Here is a 9,636-nt window from a genome sequence, read left to right on the forward strand (position 1 = left end):
CTGAAGGAAAGAATCCTCGTTGGTACTGTTCTCACATATGTGGAGTAATTGCTTCTGGTCGCTCTTCAGGCTATAGAGGCTAGGAAAGAAACGAGTTGGCCAAAGTTAGCAACATCATTTGGATGGACTGTGCTCATTGGGGAAACTTGCAGGATCTGTAGAAGAAACATGTGTTTCAGAGTGTATGCAATAAACCTGAACATTGTTATTTTTTCACAGAGCTTGGGACCAGACTGGAGCAACAATGAAGCTCGTATAGTTTTTTTAAAAATTTCCGAGCTTTCCAATTTATTGTTGGTAAATGCAGGTGACGTTATCAAAACACATTTCACACGTCCCAGCTAGGAATTTGGTCCCAATTCTGTCAGTCCATCCATTCCTATAGAGAAGAGGTATTTTAAATGTGAGAACTCCATTTAACTATTTGAATTGAATACTTCAGTGGTTACATCCTCATAGATTCTTAATTTCAAATTACTCAAAAGTTATTTTTTGTCCCTCCTGAATTTGCCAAGCACTGGGCAGTTCTGGAATATTCCAAATATTTACAATAGATGCATTCACACTATTGAAGGCAACCTGGCAGATTTGAATACCATTCAGGTAGTCAACAACAATACGTAAGTAACTTTATGAATTGCTTACTGTACGCCAACAACGCAAGCCAAGTATTAGTGAAACCACAGATTGATTCCCATGGATTCCCAAATCTAAACAGTGCATTCGAGATATGATCACTATCACCATCTGGGAGCAGTCTCCCAAAGTGCTCCCAGAATTTAGAAAGCACATACACTGCCCTCCAAAGCTAAATCTGCTGTCACAGGCTTCACTCTTATTGTATACAATGACATTTATTGTCCAGTTCTTTAACGTGACAAATGATTTTACAAACAATTTACAAAATACTTTAAATCCTGAAGAAATGTGATGTCAGCCCTTTGTAGAAGTGATTGGAAAGTGTGATGTTTGCATGACCTTTGGCTCTATGTATCAGACTGAACAGAACCTTTAACAAGATGTGGGATGTTTCCCACACACTTTATTTTAAAAAGCAAAGATTATGCTCTGAGATTTAAATGTTCAGTTTTCATAAAAGGTCTTCCAAAAACTGAGAGTTTGACTTCAGCTCCTTTAAAGAGACATGTTCTCGGCCTTCAATTTTGTGACATGTGATCATTCTTTGGCAAAGGTGGCTGTGTGCAACACTGCAGGATGTTGTACTGAAGTGCCTAATTGGGTGGAGGAGCTTTATTACTGGTGTAACTTGGCTAATTTTTAGGTGGAATGTCACAGAGTTAAATCTTGTTTTTTAAACTGAGGCGTGCTTGTGTAACGCAAGTGTGGACACTACGTTTACAATGTTTACAATGAACCTTTCACTTTTGCAGATTAGTATTTTCCGATCTGTTTTGTAATTAAAGTTCACTATAGAAAGCACAATGTTGGAGAACTGCAGGTCCAGCAGCATCTCTGAGGGGAAAAAAAACATTGTAAGTTCTAAGTCTCATGACCTTTTGTCCGTTCAGACAAAGAGTCAGTGAACTTGAAATGTAACATGTTTTTCTCTTCACCGATGCCCTCAGAACTGCTACGTTTCTCCAGCACTTGGTTTCTGGGGTTCAGATCTCCAGCATCTGCAGTGTATTGTTTTGTTATAGATCCTATGATTTGACTTGGGGAGTGGGAGGCAGCAATTGTTATCAATGAGAATAAAACTCCCCAACTATGGAAAAAAACAGTTCTTTATACTTTGCAAAACACGACTGTAAATAAGGAATGCAGTTAAGCTAAATGCAAGAAGGCATACCACCTGCCTTGTCTCAAACTTGCTACTCATCTCTGAGAACTAATCTGTCAGAATTATGTTTGCTCACTTCCTTTGAGATCACAGTTTTGAGTCACAGTTCCAGTTCCTGGGCCGGGCCTAGTTACCACATTGCAGTGGGGTGTGGAGCTTTGTGTCAGCCTGAAGTTTGTATTAAGAGCATCATTGCAGGTTGAGGTTGACGGTTTTGACTAATATTGCGTCATCAAACTTGGAGGAAATCCTTCTGAAAGTATTGATTAAGTGGACTGAGCCTGTTTACATGCAGTCCTGTTAGTAGTACTGTCATATTCTCAGTTAATAATCACACAACACCAGGTTATAGTCCAACAGGTTTAATTGGAAGCACACTAGCTTTCGGAGCACCGCTCCTTCATCAGGTGATTGTGGAGAGCACAATTCTAAGGCACAGAATTTATAGCAAAAATTTATAGTGTGATGTAACTGAAATTCTCCATTGAAAAATACCTTGAATGTCTGTTGAGTCTTTCATCTGTTCGAATACCATGATCGTTTCACTTCTTTCATGTTGAAATCACAAAACCGTTTTTTAAAAGTTGCATTCCTGACAGTGGCCCACCAAACCACTCACTGTATTAATCACTGCACAGTCTAACAAAGGAATGAAACTGAATGGACCACATTACATCTACCAATGCACTGGAAAATACAACAACACAATCAGCCTCTTAACCCTGCAACTTTGGCCTCACTGTGGGCCAACAACAGCAACAGAACTGTACTCCAGCCCAATCTGAAATATCATGGCCTAGTATATCCCCATTCAACCATTAACATGAAGTCAGGGGATCAACCCTAGTTCAATGGAGAGTTCCACAGGGCATGCCAGGAGCAATACCAGGCATACCTAAAAATGTGGTGCCAACCTGGTGAAGCTACCCAACCTGCATGCCAAACAGTGCAAGCAATACCAAATAGAACTATGTGATCCAACAACCAATTGTTCAGATCTGAGCTCTGCAGTTCTGCAACACCTAGTCAGGAATGGTGATGGACAATTAAACAACTCACTGCAGGAAGCATCACAGATATACCCACCCTTACTGATGGAGGAGTCTCACACATCCATGCAACAGACAAGACAACTGCATTTGCAGCAATCTTCAGCCAGCAATGCCAAGTGGATGAGCCTTCATTGGTCCCTGACATCACAGACGTGAATCAACTTGGTTGAAAACTTATTTCAAATCAGATCAAGAAATGGAGAAGCAGTATAAAGGCTGTCGGCCCTGCCAGCATTGTGGCAATAATACTGATGGCTGTGCTCCAGAAATTGCTGCCCACCAAGACAAGTCCAGCACTGGCACCTACTGACATTGTGGAACATTTCCCAGGGATGTTCAACACAAAAACGCAGGACAGAGCCAACCCAGCCAATTTCCCTCCATCAGTCGACACTCGCTTAGCAGTGAAGTGATGGAAGGTGTCATCAACAGTGCTGTCAAGCAGCTGCTCAGCAATAACCTTCTGTGACACCCAGTTTGGTTTCTGCCAGGGACACTCAGATCCTGGTCTTGTTACAGACTTGTTTCACAAACTGACAAACAGCTGAATTCCAGAGGTGAGGCGAGGGTGATAACCCAGTCCCACTCCAAGACCACTGTTTCGACTTCAGTGATATCACCTGACCTCACCACAGTCTCAGCTCATTTACTGAAACACTGATTCATTCATTTTGTTAACTCTAGATTTCATTACCTAAACCCACTCCTGGCCAGCATCCCACAATCACCCTCCCTATAATCTCCAGAATATTGAAAACACTACCGCCCAAGTGCTCACTTGTACCAGAACTTGCTGATCCATCAAAATGCTCCCATTTATAAGCAACAACAATCTACTTTCACACCCTTGGTTTAATTCCTGGCTGTAATCATTCCTATCTTCCTGCACCACACACCCTTTCATATCTCAATAACTCATTTTAGTTCAGACTCCCAATGACGTGTTTATTTTTGAGTTCAGCTGTGTGACTGTTTCTATAGATTCCAAGGCAACACAGTCTTGAATTCCCACCCTAACCCTCTAAGATCTGCTTTCTTCCTTTAAGTCGTTCCTGAAAAAATGTTTATTTCGCAAAAGTTTTGGTCACCGGACATAATATTCTCCATCTGTGGCCTTATGTCAAAAATTCAATATTTTTGTGAAATTAAAACGTGTTGATTTGTACAGATATCTTTAACTCTGCACTATATCTGAGTGAATAAACTGTAATGTCTCCTACCCAACCACGTTGTGGGAGCACCTTCACCAAACCAACTGCAGCAGTACAAGGAAGTCAAACATCACCTTCTCAACAGGAAACAGAGCTTTGGCCTTGATCACTGGTATCTGTGGAAGGAGAAATACACATCATGTTTCAGGGAGTTCAATATGATTTACAGGGAATGAAAATGGTGCAGAATTTGACTGTCAGAAATGGAAGGAAAATCCACTCATTTATTGGAAATAAGAACTCTTGACTGTCAAAGATATTGTGGAAAAAAATAACCTGATAATGGAGCATACGGTCAGGAGCCAGGCAGCAGTGGACAATTCATTTACAAAGAGGTCTGTGATCGTAATAGTAAAATATTACACCGAGCAAAAATACACACGAGAGACGAGGAAGCTAGATAACAAACAAATGGACATCAAGGAGCCCAGAGATGAATCAGAGCAATGTTCACTTTTATGATCCCACAGTCAGAGGTGTCTAGCACAGAAACAGACTCTTCGGTCCAACCTATCCATGCCAACCAGATATTCTAACCTAATCTATTCTCATTTGCCAGCACTTGGCCAACATCCCTGTGAAACCTTCCTATTCAAATGCCTTTGAAATGTGACAATTTTAGTTGTCCTTCAGGCTCCTTTTGAATTCCCCCCTCACCTCACCCTAAACCTATATCCTCTAGTTCTGGGCTCCACCAACCCTTGTCTATTTATGCTATCCATGTCCCTCACGACTTTATAAACCTCTATAACATCACACCTCAGCCTATGACACTCCAGGGAAAATGACCGCAGTCTATTATGCCTCTCCTTGCAGCTCAAATCCTCCAACCCTGGTAACATCCTTGAAAATCAATTCTCAAACCTTTCAAGTTTCGGTGCCTCCTTCTGAAAGGAGGGAGACCAGAACTGCACAAAATATTCCAAAAGTGACCTAACCAATGTCCTGTCCATCTCCTCTACTCAATGCTCTGACCAATAAAGGGAAACATACCAAATGCCTTCTTCACTGTCCTATCTACCTGCGACGCTTTCAAGGAACTATGAACCTGCATTCCAAGGTCTCTTTGTTCAGCAAGATTCTCCAAGATCTTACAATTTAGTGTGTGAGTCCTGCTCTGATTTGCTTTTCTAAAATGCAGCACCTCACATTTATCTAAATTAAACCCTATCTGCCACTCCCCAGCCCATTGATCCATCCGATCAATATCCCATTGTACCCTGAGACAACCTTTATCACTGTCCACAATACCAATAATTTTGGTTTCACCTGCAAACTTACTAACTGTACCGCTTCTATTCACATCCAAATCATTTAAATGAATGACAAAACAAATCAAGAAAAAAAAATCCATTTCTCTGGGTGTGAATATGCTCTATGTAAATCCTACCCTATGACTGTATACCAGAGAAGGCTGCACATGCGTCCCGCAGAACTTTGCCCCCTACAAAGCTGGCGGCTGCACGTGCCCAGTGAATTGTTGCCCCGAATAAAGATGGTGTTGCTTACTCGAGTCAATCGCGAGATGAGGCATTTTCCCGTGTACTACAAAAACGTGACTCTAAGTTTCAAATTTGTAGATTCCGATGTTGCACCAAATGTCTGTGAACCCTCTCAACCCATGCCAACACCATTTCCCTCCCGCTTCCTGCTGTTTATTTCTATCTTTACCAACAGCTCTCTGTCCACACATCCCGAACCGACCGCGAGGATGATCACGTGGTATAGTCTACTCCCGCCCCTCATTCATCCTGATTGATCGGAGGACCAACTGCCTCGCCAGGTCCTCCAGCGCCGTCCCTGCCTTTCCATTGGTCCGCCTCTGACATCAATCACCCGGGACCCATTGTTGGCTGGAGCACACGGATTGCGTCGTGGCTTTTGTTGCTGTTCATGAGTTACAAGAGTTAAAAATGACACAACAGCATCTCAAAACCACCTGATGAAGAAGCAGAAAAGCTAGTGCTTCCAAATAACCGTGTTGACCAATAATCTGGTGTTCTGTGAATTTTACTTTTGTCCATCCCAATCCAACACCAACACCTCCAAGTCACGAATGAGGGAGGGATGTATAACAGAAGAACTAGGAACAGGAGAAGGCCTTCCTGCCCTTCGAGCCTGCTCTGCCATTCAATAAGATCATGGCTGATCATTTCGTGGACACAGAACCATTTACCCATGTTCTCACCGTGTCCATTAATTAATTAAGTTTTAATAAATCTAACCTAGCTTTAAAAACATTTACTGAACTAGCATCAACTACTTCCCTGGGCAATGAATTCCATCGAGGTCAAGAAGTTCCTGCTCAATTCAGTCTTAAATTTGCTGCCTCTAATCTTGCGGTGATGCTGTCTTGTCCTTGCTTCACCTGCCAGTGGAAACATCTCTCTATTTCTATTTTATCCATTCCATTCATTATTTTATATCTTTTATATCTTTCCATTCTTCTGAATTCCAATCAATATAATCCCAATCTACTCAGTCTCTCTTAAGCCAAACCCCTCAACTCCGGGATCAACCTAGTTAACCTCCTCTGCACCCCCTCTCGTGCCAGTACATCCTTTCTCAAGTAAGAAGACAAAAACTACATGCAGTACTCCAGGGGTGGCCTCACCAGCACTCAAATACAGCTGGAACATAACCTCTGCCTTTAAACACATTCCTTTCAGCAACGAAGGACAAAATTCCATTTGCTTTCTGAACTGATTGTTGTACCTGGTGACCAACCTTCATGCAGAAGGATGCTCAGGTCACTCTGCAGAGCAAATGATGCAACTTTTTAACATTCAAGTGATTTTATTTTTAAATGTTACTACAACCAAAGAGTATAAACTTTATACTTACAAACATTCTATTTAATTTGATAGACCATTACCCACTCACTCAATGTATCTATGTTGCTCTGCAAAGTTTCACAGTCCTCCGCTCACTTTGTCCTGCTAATCATCTTAGTATCACATGCAAACTTTGACACCCTACATGTAGTTCCAACTCCAAATCATCTGTATCAGTTGTAAATAATTGCAGTCCCAACACTGATCCCTGAGGCACACGACGTGTCAATGATTGTCAGCAAGAATAATACTCATTTGTCCCCAACAGTTTGCTTCCTATTAGTTTACCAATCTTCTATCCATGCTAATACTCTACCGCTAACGCCATGCACCCTTATATTGTGCAACAGCCTCTTGCACAGCACCTTGTTGATGGTCTTTTGGAAATCCAGGAACACTACATCCACTGGGTCTCCGTTGTCCACCTTGCTTGAAATGTCTTCATAGAATTCCAAAAGATTGGTCAAGCATGACCTGCCCTTCATGAACCCATACTGCATCTGTACAATGGACAATTTCTATCGAGATTCCCTGTTATTTCTTCCTTGATAATAGACCCAAGCATCTTTCCCACTACAGAGAATAAACTAACTGGTATATAATTCCCCACTTTTTGTCCACCTCCTTTTTAAAACAGTGGTGTCACTTTTGCTGTTTTCCAATCTGCTGGGACTGCCACAGAGTCCAGTGAATTTTAGAAAATTACTGCCAGTGCATTTGCTATTTTTCCTGGCATCTCTTTTCGTACCCTGGGAGGCATTCCATCAAGGTCAGGAGACTTTTCTATCATTAGCTCAATTACCTCCAAACAGTCTAAAACTAGCTGTTCCGTAATAATGATAGTTTCCAAATCCTCACCTACCTTTGTCTCTTTGCTAGTTACCGGAAAGATATTAGTATCCTCCACTGTGATATCCCATAACTAAATGCTTCTCATTTTCCAAAGGACCAACATTTACTTTAGCCATTCTTTTCTCATTATATATATTTATATAAACATTTGCTCTCTGTCTTTATAGTCTGTGCTAGTTTATTTTTCTCATATTCTATATTACTTTTCTTTATAGCTCTTTCGTGGCTTTCAGTTGACCTTTAACGTTTTCCCAGTTCTAGTTTCACGCTGTTTTTGGCCACTTTGTACACCTTCTCTTTCAATTTGATTTTCCAGAATAGCAACTGAATTCTCCAAGCATCTCACACACTCTTTCTTCTTGCGACGGCACTCTCGAGCTGCTTCCCTGTTTTTCATGAGGCAGATTTCACATTTATGAGTGGTTTCTTCAGCATTCTGGGACTGGCTTTGCAGGACTGGTGAAGATGCCATAACCATTCCCTGGCCAGCAGTGGAGTTAGGAGTTGTATGGATCTTATAGGTTTGGACATCTTCAGCAGCACCTCGTGCAAGCACTTGGCTGCCTGGCACAGAAGGGCTTATGCCCGAAACGTCGATTCTCCTCTTCCTTGGGTGCTGCCTGATTCCTGAAGAAGGGCTTATGCCCGAAACATCGATTCTCCTGTTCCTTGGATGCTAACTGACCTGCTGCGCTTTTCCAGCAACACATTTTCAACAAAGATTTGCTGTCCATCAGGGCTCTGTGCATACTGTACAATGGCTGCTCAAACCTTGGCTGTAGCTGCGTTGGTCATTGTTAGTGTCTGGAGTCCTTGCACTCCATCTGAACCATTGTTGGGCAGCTGAATTGCTCCCCCGCTGTGTGATAGCAATGTATTGTCTGCTGATAGTCTGATAGATGGGTGTCTGCATCGTCATTGTAGTAACAGTTGAGACAGACCCTTCTTCTGATTTTTCCTCATCAATTTCTTGGCACACCAGGGGATCAGAAGAAAGTTCATTCAGGATTTTCCTGAATGAAGGCCGTCTCGATAGCGTTTCTCTACATTTCTGAGAGTCAGTCATGCTATCCACAGATTCCTTGGAGTCCTCACATTCAGATATAGTAGAGATCTGGACAGTCTGAACTGGAGGGGACTGTATGACTGAGGACTGAGCTGCTTGGATAACTCCTTGCACTTGAACAGTCTGCCCATTCGGCAAATGCACTGAAGTTACTGCTGGACTTGTCGTTGATTGGATCCCAGGCATGGTTACCTGCGTGGTCATGTTATATATTAATTATCCAGATGAAGGGACTGGGGGCATTCTAGCGAAGTTTGCAAATGATACGAAGTTAGGTGGACAGGCAGGTAGTACTGAGGAAGTGGGGAGGCTGCAGAATGATCTAGACAGTTTGGGAGAGTGGTCCAGGAAATGGCTGATGAAATTCAACGTGAACAAATGCGAGGTCTTGCACTTTGGAAAAAAGAATACAATCATGGACTACCTTGTAAATGGTGAGAAAATTCATAAAGCCAAAGTACAAAGGGATCTGGGAGTGCTAGTCGAGGATTCTCTAAAGGAAAACATGCAGGTTGAGTCCATGATTAAGAAAGCAAATGCAATGTTGTCATTTATCTCAAGAGGGTTGGAATATAAAAGCAGCGATGCGCTACTAAGATTTTACAAAGCTCTGGTTCGGCCCCATTTGGCGTACTTTGTCCAGTTTTGGTCCCCATACCTCAGGAAGGACATACTGGCACTGGAGCGTGTCCAGCGGAGATTCACATGGATGATCCCTGGAATAGGAAGTCTAACATACGAGGATAGGCTGAGGATCCTGGGATTGTATTCATTGGAGTTTAGAAGGTTAAGGGGAGATCTAATAGAAACTTACAAGATA

At 42.1% G+C, this 9,636-nt stretch overlaps 1 pseudogene; it reads right to left on the bottom strand.

Annotated features, from left to right (window-relative positions):
• Positions 1-5,810: 5,810 nt before the first annotated feature.
• LOC140493936 (cyclic AMP-responsive element-binding protein 1 pseudogene) lies at positions 5,811-9,020 on the bottom strand (annotated as a pseudogene).
• Between the last annotated feature and the right edge of the window lie 616 nt (positions 9,021-9,636).

The sequence above is a fragment of the Chiloscyllium punctatum genome, chromosome 23, assembly GCF_047496795.1.
Source record: "Chiloscyllium punctatum isolate Juve2018m chromosome 23, sChiPun1.3, whole genome shotgun sequence".
NCBI classification, from domain to species: Eukaryota; Metazoa; Chordata; class Chondrichthyes; order Orectolobiformes; family Hemiscylliidae; genus Chiloscyllium; species Chiloscyllium punctatum.